The following is a 16315-nucleotide window of genomic DNA, read 5'->3' on the forward strand; positions in this document are numbered from 1 at the left end:
TCTCCTTTAAAATATCTCCACTGGCTTTTCCTTCAACTCATTGGAAATATGAATCACATCGTCTAAAAGTTATGAATTATGTGTGGTCATGGTTGTTTCTTTTTTGCTGAGAGTAATCTCTCTAACAACCCTGTACCCTTCAAAACTGAATTTCCACAAACTCCAAGTTCTTTAAATTACTCTCACAATGGTTTTCAGATGATAAGATGTTCTGTGTTTCCATTAGATGTCTCAGAAAATCCAAAACCATTTGACTGTATCCTTGATGCAATCACTGATAATAATAACAATGGCTACTATTATTTATCAGGCACTTATTCTCCTCCAAGTGCTGTGTTAAGCATTTTATATATGTAATCTCATTTTATCTTCTCAATAACCCACTATTAGTCAAGAATTTTTGGTTTCAAGTGGGAAACATCCAGCTCAAAAATTGTATAATAGGCTTATGTGCCTGGAAGTCTTGGGGTACAGTTGGCTAAAGACACGGCTGAATTCTCAGCTTTGACAGTGTCATTAAGACATTGCTTTTCTCTCAGATCTATTTCCTTCTAAGTTGCTTTATTCTTAGGCTATCCCTATGTTATTAAGAGATGAATGCTGTTAGCTCCATACTTATATTCTACATTCATTCTATCAACATAACAAGCTACTATGGGCTGAATTGTGTCCTCCAAAAATTCATACGTTAAATCCCTCACCCACAATATCACTGTGTTTGGAGATGGGATAGTTATGAGGTGATTAAGGTTAAATGAGGTCACAAGGGTGGGGATAGCTTCTTTGTTTACCCAACTCTATAAAAGCCCAGAACACCTTCCCTTTCTTTCACAACATGAACATTCTCCTCATTGCAACAGCCTAAATAAAATCATCTCCTTAATTGTCTGGTGAATTTTGTTTTTCACAATTTCAAGTAATCAATTTTAATAGAATATTTACTTCATCACTTATGCTTTGTGCTTTTGCCATCAGGCACTGTGCTGGGCTGCAGATGTAAAGCACTGAGCAAGGCAGACCCTCTCCTGGCCCCCCAGCTCACAGGCTAGTAGTAGCATGAGATTATCAAACAAGGAATTATGAGACAGTGGATTGAGTGTTATGATAGGTATATAGGTGAAGTAAATGAATTTCCGATTGTAAAACAAAAAAGAATTTAACCCAGTATTGAAAAATGCAGTGTTTGCATTGCCATTAAATGCCTCTTTGACTTACATCTTGAAATACAGAAATTGCTTTTATGGAGGAACAATAAGACTCATCATATAGGGCCTGACTTAGCTGTAGGGAGGCTGGGCCATGCTTCTGTTCTGGCTGCTCACAGGACTCCCAGAATGGCTGGAAAATGGCCACATGGATTCCCTGGTTGAAGGTGGAAAAGGGAAGAATATGACTGACACATAAACCTGAGTTTATATGAATTTTTGATGTTTGGCACAGGGCACTAAGAACTTGCTAATGGTCTATTGAGAAGACAAAATGGCAAGCCAAGGCCTTAGAACAAGAAAGCATTAGAAATATTTTCTTCGATCTTATTTTGTCTGGTGGATTACCATGGCAATGGGCTATTGGGAAGAGACAGTTAGTGCTACTAACACATTATTTTGTATGTGAAAATTTTGCTCAGAATAGTATTTGGTCTAGGACTTTGCCTGACTTCCATAGTGTGGGGAACTCAGTGTTTCAATAACATTGCCTAAGATTCTGGTGTTCAAATGTTTTCTAAATTTTAAAAACTTACCTCAGGACCTTGAAATAGGCAATGATAAGTGGAGATACAGGTCCTGGCTGCTATAAGCATTTAAAAATAATAAATATATTTAAATAATAATGCTTTAAAATAACAAATATTGTTCATTATTAAGACGATGAATAAAAATGATTAATATAAAAGTGATCAATTGTAAAAATTCAGAGAAAATGAATAACAAGAAGAAGATAGTATTAATTAATATCTCCTCCCTAACAAGGTCGTTATTATTTTACCCTCATTTTACACATGAATCAGCTAAGACTAAAGTTCACCACTCAGGTCCCTTCGACTGCAAAACTCACACTCTGCTATGCTGTTTCCAATTCTTGACTGTCATATGAATTCTGGTCATTACCTTGAAATTGACTACTATAAAAGAGAAGTTGCCCCAAACCTGGTATGGGAAGGAATCTTTTTACGTGATGTAATTTGCAACCTCATTCTGGGAAGAAATTAACATTCCTGGCAAAATGCTTAAGTAACATTCTGGAAAACATTAATGGACCAAAGTCTTGTTCTAGGAAACCAGTCGCCTATCCACCCCACTGATTGACATTCAACAATCTAGTGACTTTTAACAAACATTCTTTTCTTTTTGTATTTCGTATCAAATGTTCTTATGAAGAATGTTTTAATATTTCCGATTGACTTACTAGAGGCCTTTGTCCTTGAAGCAAGATTGTAACAAACTTTGACAATGCCCATAACTAAAATGTCTGAAGGGTTTTCGTGAACACTCTAGACTGCTGTCTTTGCTATGGAATCGAACTTTCTTATCAATCCAGTGGATGTGGATTCCCTCACCTGCCTACTGCTTACCAACCTCCTCCCTGCTTCTTCATTATTTCTTCCACCCCTCAGTATTTCTGTTCCCTGTTGATCTGGACCAGAGACATTAAGATGCCCTAGGCCCACCCAGTTGGAGCTCTGTTTTGGAGTATCTTTTTCCTTAGATGGTTGCGAGTCACTTCTCAAAGGCCAAGCGGAATTTTTCAGGAAAAAATGACGTGGGAGGGATCCTGAAAAGAGGGGAGGATGCACTGGGAGATAAACACCTAGCTGTTCTAAAAGGTCATTCATTCATATTCTGATCTGGCTATCAATAGAGACTGTTTCACCGAGTCCTGGAACACAAGAGAGAGCAGTTACCTTTGCAGCTTAAGGGATGGAGACAGTTCCTACCTTGGCAAGATGTAAGGACAAGGTGTTCTTCTGCAGTTAACCATTTCCCAGGATACGAAAGAATGGGCAAAATTCTCAACAGGTGCTGCTTTCCAGAAACACAAGGCTCAGATAAAGTTGAACATTATCCAGATGAAATATGCAAAGCATACAACACAGAGACTAAGAGCACACAATAACATGAGAGGCACTTCTAACTGGCAAAAACGGTTTAGAATAAACAGAAAAGGCAACCTTTCCCTGGACACGACTAGAAGTTTCCTGGTAGCAGCTGCTCCCAGGAATGTCTGAGATCCTTGCCCGCTTCTCACTCCAGGCTGACCGCTAGGTTCCCAAATGTCAAAGACCCTCACTTGTCTCCTCCCATCACTCTCACTGCCTACTTCTCAGGTCATGTCCCTCGGAGCCTTCTTCAGTATCTAGCACAGCGCCCAAGGTGTCCTGCACAGTGGGTGTTCTCCAAACATATAAATTATATGAATTTACTTATATTATATATTTATTTAGTCATATAAATTTTAATTACATGAGTTTAATTTAATAAACATATAAATTATATGAATTTAATTTAATTTAATTTATATGAATTTAATGAATGCGTGGCCAAGAGCTGAAGTTTTGGAAAATCTAATGTCATACTGATTATCATGGTTTTCTGTCTTCACAGAGAAAATAATTATATTTGTGAATCTCTATAACTGCAGATTTGCTCCACCCTGGAGTCTTTTTCCTGTGTTATATTTTAGAATCATCCTTTTAAAATATTTTGAATTTTTCTGTTCTAAATGCATTACATTGCACATGTCCACACTTAAGAGGTCCGTGTTGGCCAGGCACAGTGGCTCATGCCTTTAATTCCAGCACTTTGGGATGCCCAGGCGGCCAGATCACCTGAGGTCGGGAGTTTGAGATCAGCCTGGCCAACACGGTAAAACCCCGTCTCTACTAAAAACACAAAAATTAGCCAGGCGTGGTGGCATGCACCTGTATTTCCAGCTACTCAGGAGGCTGAGGCAGGAGAATCACTTGAACCTGGGAGGTAGAGGTGGCAGTGAGTCAAGACTGTGCCATTGCACTCCAGCCTGGGGGACAGAGTGAAACTCCTCTCAAAAAAAAAAAACAAAAGAAAAAGAAAAAAAGGCTATGTCTACTGCTTTCCTACGTATTAGAACAGCCTCCTAAATTTTTCCTGCATTGGTACTCATCCACTTAGCTTTTCTGTATCCAGAGTAGTTCAGCATTAGCTGCAGACTTTGGAGATTTCACTGTGTGACCCCTTCTCTGGATCATTTATAAATGTTTTAAATAAGACTGAGCCAGACCAATCCCTGAGGAACCCCACTGTGTTTACCCTTTTCCTTCCAAACAAATGTGCATTTCTACTGATTCACTTTGTTTCCTGTCTCTAAGCCAGTTCTAAATCTGTGACAAAATACCTTTACCCGCCCTATGGTGACAACAATTGCCATTAAGCAATACTTCAGAGGTCTCACAAAGAACAAAATGTCACTGGGGAGACAGAGGCACTTTGTAGTGTGCTGATGTGACACTACCCTCCTCACAGTGCCATTTAAGAACCACTTAACACAAAGGTTAAATATTGTCCCCATAGAAATTCAGTCACAACAGATGATCAACAGATCTGGGATGCAACAGAATATTTCAAACCCAAGTTTCAACAAGAGTATTTATTTCAAATAATGTCAGCTTTTAGTTTAGTAGATGAGGTTTCAGAATTCTGAAGATTTCAGCATGAAGATATGTCTGTTTAAGAATGTTGCCTCTTCTGCAGTGAGGTTTCAAGCATTGTTTTATAGAAACTTTGAGGGGCTCTACATGAACTTAAGACTTTTAATAGACATGAATGGAAACAAACACTCTTTGGCTCAGTTTATTCCTGTGCTAAGTTTGGCATTTGTTAATTCTTCAGTATTCACTAACGAATACGCAAGAGTTACTCTTGTGCAGTTCCTTTTCTGCTGCCTCCACTACAATGGAAACTTCTCAGACTGTAATTACCTGTTCAGACATTTTCTTTTTTTTCCTGAAACAAGGTCTCACTCTGTCGCCCAGGCTGATGTACAGCGATGTGATCTCAGCTCACTGCTACCTCCGCCTCCCAGGTTCAAGTGATTCTCCTGCCTCATCTTCCCAAGTAGCTGGGACTACAGGCACGCACCACCACACCTGGCTTAATTTTTTTGTTTTTACTAGAGATGAGGTTTTGCCACGTTGACCAGGCTGGTCTTGAACTCCTGGCCTCATGTCATCGCCTGCCTCAGTCTCCCAAAGTGCTGGGATTACAGGCGTGAGCCACTGCACCCAGACCACGCAGTTTTCTTTCTCTTTTTCTTTCTTTCTTTCTTTCTTTTCTTTCTTTTTTTTTCTTTTTTTTTTTTTTTTTAGAGACAAGATCTGTCAACCTGGCTGCCAGGTTGGAGTACAGTGGTGTGATCACGGCTCATTGCAGCCTTGACCTCCTAGGGTCAAGTGATCCTTCCACCTCAGCCTACCAAGTAGCTGGATTATAGGCATAGGCCACCATGCCTGGCTGATTCTTTCACTAGTTTTTGTAGAGATGGAGTCTCACAATGTTGCCAAGGCTGATCTCGAACTCCTGGGCTCAAGTTATCCTCCTGCCTCAGCCTCCCAAAGTGCTAGGATTACAGGAATGAGCCACTACCCATGACCTGTTTATATACTTCTTAACAACCAGAATATAACTTTTTTTATGATAGGAATCACAATATATTCATCTCTATATCACTAGAGCCTGACTAGTAGGTACCTACCACATATTTGAAAAATATGGGAATGAATGAATGTATAAATGCATGAATATCACCAGTAACCACCCCACTTGAAATAGGAGACATGAAATGACATATGTTAAAAAGATTTAAGTATTCTGGAAAAAAGGAAAAACAAAAAGTAAGGGAGATAGAAGGTAGGGTGTTGATATGGCTTGGCTATGTCCCCACTCAAATCTCATCTTCAGTTGTAGCTTCCATAATGTCCACATGTTGTGGGAGGGACCCAGTAGGAGGTAACTGAATCATGGGGTCAGGTCTTTCCCTTGCTGTTCTCATGACAGTGAATAAGTCTCATGAGATCTGATGATTTTGTAAAGAGGAGTTCTCCTGCACATATTCTCTCTCTTCCCTGCCACCATGTAAGATGTGCCTTTCACCTTCTGCCATGATTGTGAGGCCTCCCCAGGCACATGGAACTGTGAGCCAATTAAGCCTCTCCCCTTTATAAATTACCCAGCCTCTGGTATGTCTTTATTAGCAGCATGAGAACAAACTAATAGAGTAAATTGGTACCTGGTAGTGGGGTATTGCTGTAAAGACACCCCAAAATGTGGAAGTGACTTTGGAACTGGGTAACAGGCAGAGGTTGGAACAGTTTGGAGGGCTCAGAAGAAGACAGGAAAATGTGGGAAAGTTGGAAACTTCCTAGAGATTTATTGAATGGCTTTGATCAAAATGCTAATAATGATATAGACAATGAAATCCAGGCTGAGATGGTCTCAGATGGAGGTAAGGAACTTGTTGGGAACTGGAGTAAATGTACTCTTGCTATGTTTTAGCAAAGAGACTGGTGAAAGTTTGCCCCTGCCCTAGAGATCTGTGGAACTTTGAACTTAAGAGAGATAATTTAGGGTATCTGGTGGAAGAAATTTCTAAGCAGCAAAGAATTCAAGAGGTGACTTGGGTGCTACTTAAAGCATTCAGTTTTAAAAGAAAAACAGAGCATAAAAGTTTGGAAAATTTGCAGCCTGATGATGTGATAGAAAAGAAAATTTTCTGAGGAGAAATTCAAGCTGGCTGCAGAAAGTTGCATAAGTAACAAGGAGACAAAGGCAATGGGGAAAATGTCTCCACAGCATGTCAGACACTTTTGTGGCAGTCCCTTCCATCACAGGTCCAGAGGCCTAGGGGGAAAAAATGGTTTCGTGGGCCAGACCCAGGAACCCCCTGCTGTGTGCAGCCTGGGAACTTGGTGCCCTGCATCCAAGCTGCTCTTGCCATGGCCAAAAGGGGCCAAGATACAGCTTGGACCATGGCCTTCAGAGGGTGAAAACCCCAAGCCTTGGGCATCTTCCATGTGGTGTTGAGCCTGTGGGTGCATGGAAGTCAAGAACTGAGGTTTGGGAACCTCTGCCTAGATTTCAGATGATGTATGGAAATTCCTGGATGCCCGGGCAGAAATTTGCTGCAGGGTGGGGCACTCACAGAGAACCTTTGCTAGGGCAGTACAGAAAGGAAATGTGGGGCTGGAGCGCCCACACAGAATCCCCAGCGGGGCACTGCCTAGTGGAGCTATGAGAAAAGGTCCATGGTCTTCCATAGCCATTAATGGTAGATCCATCAGCAGCCTGCACCGTGCCCCAGGAAAAGTTGCAGACATCACCAGCCCATGAAAGCAGCCAGGAGGGAGGCTATACCCTGCAAAGCCACAAGGGCAGAACTGCCCAAAACTATGGAAGTCCACCCCTTGCATCATCATGACCTGGATGTGAGACACGGAATCAAAGGAGATCATTTTGGAGCTTTAAGATTTGACTGCCCTGCTGTATTTCAAATGTGCATGAGTCCAGTAGCCCCTTTGTTTTCACCAGTTTCTCCCATTTGGAACAGCTATATTTACCCAATGCCTGTACCCCCTTGAATCTAGGAAGTAACTAACTTGCTGTTGATGCTGCAGGCTCATAGGTGGAAGGGACTTGCCTTGTCTCAGATGAGACTTTGAACTGTGAACTTTTGAGTTAATGCTGAAATGTGTTAAGACTTTGGGGGACTGTTGGGAAGGCATAATTGGTTTTGAAATGTGAGGACATGAGATTCGGGAGGGGCCAGGGAGGAATTACATGGTTTGGCTGTGTCCCCATCTAAATCTCATCTTGAATTGTATCTCTGATAATTGCCACGTGTCATGTGAGGGACCCTATGGGAGGTAATTAAATCATAGGAGTGAGTCTTTCCCATGCTATTCTTGTGACAGTAAATAAGTCTTACAAGATCTGACGGTTTTATAAAGGGGAGTTCTCCTGTACATATTCTCTCTCTTCCCTGCCACTATGTAAGATGTGCCTTTCACCTTCTACCATGATTGTAAGGCCTCCCCAGCCACGTGAAACTGTGGGTCCATCAAACCTCTTTTTCTTTATATATTACCCAATCTCGAGTATGTCTTTATCAGCAGCATGAAAACGGACGAATGCAGGTGTGAAGGTAGTTGGCAATATTAAGTGGGTGGTCCCGGTAAGCCTTATTGAGAAAGTAACATTCTAGAAAAGTTATAAAGAAGGTGGGAGATTGGGCTAAGTATATACGTTGGGTGTAAAGAAATGCGAAGGATATGGTGAGGGTAAAGACTCATGACCAGGGTACTACTGGCACTGGGGAAGAAGCAAGAGGCCAGTGTAGTTGGAAGAGAGATGGGGACACTAGAAGATGAGGTCAGGGAGGTAAGAACAATGAGGATGGGTGGCAGTGGGCCATTTTAAGACCTTTAGCTTTTACTTTTAGTGTAACCGGATTTTGAACAGAGAAACGACATGCTATGATTTATATTTTAAAAGATCACTCTTGCTACTGTGTTCAAGAAACGTTATGGAGTTTTGATTGGTGAGCTAAGGGGAGAACATTTAGAAAGCTATTGTCTCCTAACCCATGTGAGAGATAATTGCAGCTTAGCAGTGGAGAAATGATGGGAAGTGATCAGATTCCTTAGCATTTCCTAGCGAATTAGATGAGAGGTGTGGAAGAAAGAGTAGAGTCGAGAAAGACTGCGGGAACTGGGGAGTCAGCAAAGGAGCAGCTTTTCTTTATCCAGGGCTAGGGATGGGGAGCAGGAGATGGGATCAGAAATTCAGCTTTGAACATATTGTAACTGAGACAGTTATTAGACATCTGAGGGGAGATGTGTACCAGGCAGTTGGTTATATGTGTCATGATTCAGGAAAGGCATTGGGGCTGGAAATATAAATTCTATAGACAAATGGTTGGGTTTTTTGTTTTGTTTTGTTTTGTTTTTGTTGTTTTTTGTTTGTTAGTTTTTAACATGGAGTCTCCCTCTGTCACCCAGGCTGGAGTGCAGTGGCACAATCTCGTCTCACTGCAAGCTCCACCTCCTGGGTTCATGCCATTCTCCTGCCTCAGCCTCCTGAGTAGCTGGGACTACAGGCACCCGCCACCACACCCGGCTAATTTTTTGTATTTTTAGTAGAGACGGGGTTTCACCATGTTAGCCAGGATGGTCTCGATCTCCTGACCTCGTGATCCGCCTGCCTCGACCTCCCAAAGTGCTGGGATCACAGGCGTGAGCCACCGCACCTGGCCAGATAAATGGTGTTTATTCAAGGCATAAGGCAAACTGAAATCCCCAAGTGAGTGAGCGAGCAAGGAGAGGACCAAGAACCAAGCCCAGGGCCCTCCAGCAATAAGACAGGGGAGAAGATGGGGCCAGCAAGTCGACAAAGAAGTGACAATGAGGGAGGCAAAAAAAGGCATGGATGCTTCAAGTAGAGAAAGTATTAAGAGGAGGGAACCATCAATGTTTCCAAATGCAAATGGGTCAAATAAGTTGAGATGAAGCATTGGCCGTTGGATTTAGCAACATGGAAGTCATCCCACGCTCACTGAAGACTAACAGTCCCTCTCAGACTACATCCTTCCCTGGGTATTTGCTTAATGCAGTTGAATTCCTAATTAGTGACACTTTGGGCATTTACTCAGTGTCTTCTGTGTGAGTCAAGCAGCAAGCTAAGTTCTGGAGATTTAAAGATAGTGAACGTGGTTTCTAACATCAGAGATCTGGTCTCGTGTCAACTGCAACTACTAGGTTACAATGTAGAGTGATGCAGAAGCCACAGTGAGTCCATGCAGCACAGAGAAAAACACAAATCTGTGTCTTCTGGAGACAGATTAACCTGGGTTTGAATCCTAGATCTGCTGCCTACTGGCTGGGTAACCTCAGACAAACTGACCTTCCTGAGGCTGTGTCCTCACCCGAAAAATCACATCACCTCAGAGCATTCTGGAGTTGATGAAGTGAGATTATGCATGTAAGCACCGGGAAGATGCCTGACACAGGATGTGACCAATAAGTGTGACTATTCCTACTACAGAGAATGAGCAGTGCACTAAGGATGCCCGGAAAAAAAAGAGACCGATCCTTGCCTTGTAACCCTGCCAGTGGAAGTGGCGAAAATGTCATGAGGAAGGTAACATCTGAGCTGGGTCATGAAGGATAAGTAAAAGTTTACTGGGTAGAGGAAAACAAGATGCTCCAGAGAGGGTTTTCCTGAATAAAGCATGTTACTTTTTTGATTCTTGCCCAGTCTGGCCCCTCGAACAGCTTCTGATGCTGTCCCTGGGATTCAGAAAGAACCCCCACTTCAGGGATCAAGAGAGCTAGGACAGGGCTGGGCACAGTGGCTCATGCCTATACTCCTAGCACTCTTAGGAGGCCAAGGCAGGAGGATCACCTGAGGCCAGGAGTTTGAGACCAGCCTGGGCAACATAGGGAGACCCCTTCTCTACAGAAAAATTAAAAATTAGCCAGGCCTGGTGGTGCACTAGCTACTCCTGAGGCTGAGGTGGAAGGATCGCTTGAGTTCAAGGCTGCACAGTGAACTATGATTGCACCACTACCCTCCAGCCTGGGTGAGAAAAAAAATAGATAGAGAGAGACAGCTACGACAGCACAGGCCTCTCCACACACTCCTGACTATGCAGGAAACACACCCAGTGGCCAAAAAGGAGGGGAAAGTTCAAGCAGCCTTTGAAAGGAAAGAGAAGTGTGTCAACCTGGCCAGGAACAGCTCCCAGGGAAGGGAGGGGCAGCATCCAGGCGTATTCTAAGTGCACAGCATCCCCTTGAGCCCTTGAGAACTGCAGGGGTCGTGGCCTCTCGGGTTGAGCAGCATAGCAGCCCTGCAGAGGAGTGCTCACTACCTCCATATATCAGAAAAGCTCGGGTATAGGCTCCTACCCAAGAAGTGCTGTGACCCAGACGCTGAATCTCCTGATCAGCAGATTCAAGGAGCTTGAGAATAGCTTTGGAGAAGCCACTGACTTTCCACCGCCAGGTACTGAGCATCATTCACGGGCCTATAGGTATACAGGTAAGTACAAGGGAGTTACTCCTAGGAGAGGAAAGAAGTAGACTGGATACACCAGTGCGTGAGCAAAAATGGGATGTTTTAGATTTCTCTAGGTTGAAGCTAAATTTTCAGTAAGATAATACTGCAAAAATGTTTAAAAACCATCATCTGTTACTCCCCTCAAACATTTCCCCTTCCACCTCCCTTGAGGTGACCACCTTTGTGGAGCTCTCTCCCCACTTTGCCTCGGTTTTATTCGCTGATTTGTTTTTGAAGTGGACTGCACTTGATGAGAAAGCTATACCACAAGAATGAGCTACCTTCAGTGGAACTTCAAGCATCCATGGCTTGTCCGTGGCTCGAAATTTTTGATAAGGGGGTTCTCCCAGTGTATCCCAGTGAAGGCAATCAGACTGTTTCACCTCAAAATATACTTCTTTGGCATATTTTTAGATAGCTAGTCAAAGAGGCTGCAGGCCACAGGAATAGCTTTTGAATCGCTGTCCTGTTCAAAGGATCTGCAGAGAAAATCTACATTAGTGAAACAAACAGCAGATGCAAACAGGCTTTCTCTTAGGCCCCTTTCATCTGCCTTATCTAGGTCTAGTGAAGATTAACTCAGAAGGTCTGGCACTTTTAAAGGTCTGACAGAGAAACAGTGGCTCTGTCTATTCCATCTGAGGGCAGCTCCAAGATTACAAGAGAGATCTTTATCTGCATAACCAGACAGCTTTGGCTTGCCGCGCTCTCCTGCCTCACTCTCCCATAGCCTGGGATAAAGAACATCATGAAGGTTAGTGCAGGGGCCAAGAGAAAACTTCCCCTTTGCCCTATGAAGTTTCTCTGAAAATCACTGACAAATGGAGATTAATGGGAGAAAAGACACACTATTATTTGATTATAATTTTATGTGACACAATAGCCTTCAGGAAGAAAACCCAAAGATACGAAGTAACTTTCCATTTTTATGCTTAGGTTCGATAAAGTATATACAGCATGTAGAAATTATGATTGAACAAAAAGAGTATAATCTGATGCTAGAAAACTGAGCGGGGAAACCCAGCAAGACCTGTCTGTTTAGATTCTCCGTGGCCTCTCTGTACAGCGTTCCTTCCTTCCAGGTGTGGGGTAGGACCCTTTCCGGAATGGGGGTCTTATGACCCACAGGGAAACAAGATAGGTCAGGTGATATCTCTATGCCAATTTTTACACAAAAAGACAGGGAGGAAGTTAGAGCAATATTTTTACGTTTTATGGCTGCCTTTGGGGGCAAAGGGTTCTGGTTTCTATGACCCACCTTAGGGAAGAGGTATTCTAGTTTCTATGGCTAGCCTCCAGGGAGAATGAGAGGCCAGAGACAGGTGGGCAGGAGGTCAGAGAGAGCTGCTTCTGAGGTTTCATTTTGGGGTATCATTTTCTGAGACCCTACATCAGCAATGGTTTTTCACTAGTGAAATCAATGGTCTTCAAGATGTGTGCATTGGCTAAAGGTATTTAAAGGCTCTTTCTGTTCTTTGCACAAGTAGGATAAAACCAAAAATCTAGCACGAGCACTAGTCTGTATCTTTTGGAATGTGCCCCACACCTGACTGCAGACAGAAGAGCTACTGATTCAGCGGATTCTTGCTGTCTCTGTCCAACTATAGAGTTAGCTGAATCCACCCATTTACAGTCAATATATTTTTGACAAAGGTGCCAAGAACACACAATGGGGAAAAGACCATCTCTTCAATAAATGATGTTGGGACAAGTGGATATCCACATGCAGAAGAATAAAATTAGACCCTTATTTCACACCATATACAAAAATCAACCCAAAATGGATTGCAGACTCAAACATAAGACCTAAAACTGTAAAACTACTGGAAGAAAACACAGGCACAAACCTCCAAGGCACTGGTGTTGGCAGTGATTTTTTTGGATATGACCCCCAAAAAACAGCCCACAAAAGTGAAAATGGACAAATGGAATTTCGTCAAAGTAAAATGCTTCTGCACAGCCAATCAATAGCATGAAGAGACAACCTATGGGGGGAAAGACTGCAAACCATATGTCTGATAAAGGGTTAATATCCAAAACATATAAGGAACTCAACTCAGTAGCAAGGAAACAAACTGGCTAAAAGTGGGTAAAGGAACTGAATAAACATTTCTTAAAGACATACAAATGTCCAGTGGCCAATGGTATATGAAAAAGTGCTCAACATCACTAATCATCAGCAAAATACAAGTTAAAAACCACAATGAAATATGGTCTCACACCTGTTAGAATGGCTAATACCAATAAGACAAAAGATAACAAGCGCTGGTGAGGATGTGGAGAAAAGGAAACCCTTTGTGTTGTTGGTGGAAATGTAAATTGATACTGCAATTATGGAAACTAGTATGGAGGTTCCTCAAAAAATTAAAAGTAGTACTGCTAGTATGCTCCAGCAATCCCACTACTGGGTATATATCCGTGGAAAATGAAATCAATATATCAGAGAGATAACTGTACTCCCATGTTCATTGCAGCACTATTCATAATAGCCAAGATATGGATTCAACCTAAATGCCCATTTAATGAATAAATGGATAAAGAATATGCGGTACATATACACAATGGAATACTATTCAGCCTTTCAAAAGAAAGAAATCTAGTCATTTGCAACAACATGGGTGAACCTGAGGACATTATGTTAAGTGAAATAAGCTAGGAATAGAGAGAAAAATACATTATCTCACAAGTGGAATCTAAAAAAGAAGCAGAGAACAGAATGGTGGTTATTGAGGAAAGGGAGGGTTTGATTGGGGATATGTTGGTCAAAAGGTACAAAATTTCAGTTAGGAGGAATAAGTTGAAGAGATCTATCTTACACATAGTGACTATAGTTAATGTATTCTATTCTTGAAAATTGCTAAGAGAGTAGATTTCAGTACTCTTACTGTTAAAAAATAAGTCTGTGATGTAATGCATATGTTAATTAGTCTGATTTAGCCATTCCACTATATATTCATATTTCAAAACATCATATTACACATAATAAATATATACAATTTTTATTTTTCAAAAAATAATTCTGTGAGTTACAAATAAAAAATAAAATAATTTTTAAAAAAATATCATTAGCTACATATTGCCACATTTTCCTCTCATGTATCTTGCATACCAAATATAGTCAGAGAACCTCAAAGATCTGATCTGATCATTTGGTAACCTGCTTGCTACTAAATGTCACTATGTATGGCAAAATTTGGCCTGAAACTTACTTCTATCATAATCTAGTAGAAAGTTGTGAGCAGAAGGCCCATAACCTCCATCAGCCTCTAATCCTTAGAGACGACAGACATTTCCCAAAAAGGACCCAATGGTTGTGCATGAGCAAATTAGTTCGGCCATTTCACAACACCTGCCTCCATGATGCACATTGGAGGTCACAATCTTGACGATCTCTTCAGCTACAACATTCCACAGTTTCTCAATTTACCTAAAATGTGTACTGCATCTACCTCTCATGCCTGGAAGCAGTTATATAACCATGAAACTGCTCCTGGTCTTACAATCTTCATTTTAGTGTTGATCTTTTCCACCAACAGGAGATAAAGAAAGCTCCAGGGTTTTTCCAAAGTCAGCAATCCCTGTTTTCAAAGGTGCTATGAAGTAGTTACAGCATAATTGATGTTAGCAATCATTGAAACTCAACAATAAAGGCCCCAGGGAGCATGAAGTGGATTTGTTCTCTCCCTCCCTGTCCAAGGAGGCTTCCCCCAAGATCATGCCACCTGAGGAGAGGTATTGTTTGATCCATGAAGCTGCTCCACTCCTTTTCTCCTTACTTGTCTAGATTGAAAGCCTCTTAGTGACGGCTCCCGCTGCTCTTTCAATGGAGGGTCCTTTCTCCTGCAGCAGAAGTTCTGGCACTGCAGGAGAAAACCAACTGGAAGAAATGGGATTTTAAACTCTCTTTGGGTACCTGGCACTGACAGGTAGTGGTGCCTGCATGAACTGCTGGTTCTGTTTCCATGGAAACGTGAAACAGTTGGGACAAACAATGCCAGCAACTAACCAGGACAGCCCCAGACAACAAGCTATCTCTCTCATTTAAAGAGGAATCCTAAATTCAATTCAAACCAGTATTTTATTGGGCCAAGCATTTTGCTGTTATGAATACAAGGGTAAATGAAACAGACATAGTTCTTGTCCTCAGGAAACTCCAGTCTAGCAGATTGGAATGTATTCTGAAAAGAAAGATTCAAAGTATGATAAGATAAATCAAGCAGATTTTACCATGCCTAAAAGGTGTTAAATGAAAAACCTAAAGGATGAGCAAGAGTAATACAGGTAGATAGATAGATAGATAGATAGATAGATAGATAGATAGATAGATAGATAGATGGATAGATAGATAGATAGATAACAGATAATTAAGTACATATACATATGTTAAAGATCTTTTTTTTAAAATTTTTTACTGCTAGAGGTGAATAATCAAAAGCGTTTGAGGATCACCATCCTAGCGCAAAAATGTTTCACATTAGAGTCACCCAAGATGCTTTATAAAAGGACAGATTCCCAGTCCTCTCCTCTAGCAGTCATGTTTGGTAGATTGGGGTGAATTACAGAAAATTAATTAATAAACACTTCAGGTAATTTTGATGAGTACTGCTCTGCAGATCAGTTCCTTAGAGGGTAATTTATTTACTCTGCCACCAGTCCCAAGGGAGGCCTTTGATCCTAGTCCCCATTTAAACTTAGGATAGGGAGTGAATTTTGTTTGTTTATGTGTTTTTGTGGCGTTTGAATATTTTGCTTATTGGTTATTGAAAGTGGCCTAAGTGACCTCTCCATCTTCCGGATTTCTCCAATAAATGAAGATTTCTACTTTGGTTTGTTTGTTTGTTTGTTTGTTTGAGATGGAGTCTCGCTCTGTTGCCCAGGCTGGAGAGCAGTGGTGCAATCTTGGCTCACTGCAAGCTCCGCCTCCGGGTTCACGCCATTCTCCTGCCTCAGCCTCCCAAGTAGCTGGGACTACAGTCACCTGCCACCATGCTCAGCTAATTTTTTGTATTTTTAGTAGAGACAGGGTTTCACCATGTTAGCCAGGATGGTCTCGATGTCCTGACCTCGTGATCTGCCCACCTTGGCCTCCCAAAGTGCTGGGATTACAGGCGTGAGCCACCGTGCCCGGTGAAGATTTCTACTTTGTGACTCTAGGGATCCACTTCTGCTATCTAAACCCTTACCTGGGCTTCCCTCGGCCTTGTCCCTGGTTTGTAGTTCCAGAGGTC

At 41.9% G+C, this 16315-nt stretch overlaps 1 protein-coding gene across 1 annotated transcript in view; it reads right to left on the reverse strand.

Moving 5' to 3' along the window:
• The window catches only part of LOC116269434, a 32034-nt gene extending 16057 nt beyond the window's left edge, over positions 1–15977 (reverse strand). The window contains exon 1 of the mRNA XM_031652190.1: positions 14864–15977. The gene's annotated coding sequence lies outside the window, so the exon portion shown is untranslated. The remainder of the gene's footprint in view (positions 1–14863) is intronic.
• Positions 15978–16315: the final 338 nt, after the last annotated feature.

Source organism: Papio anubis, chromosome 11 (assembly GCF_008728515.1).
Source record: "Papio anubis isolate 15944 chromosome 11, Panubis1.0, whole genome shotgun sequence".
NCBI classification, from domain to species: Eukaryota; Metazoa; Chordata; class Mammalia; order Primates; family Cercopithecidae; genus Papio; species Papio anubis.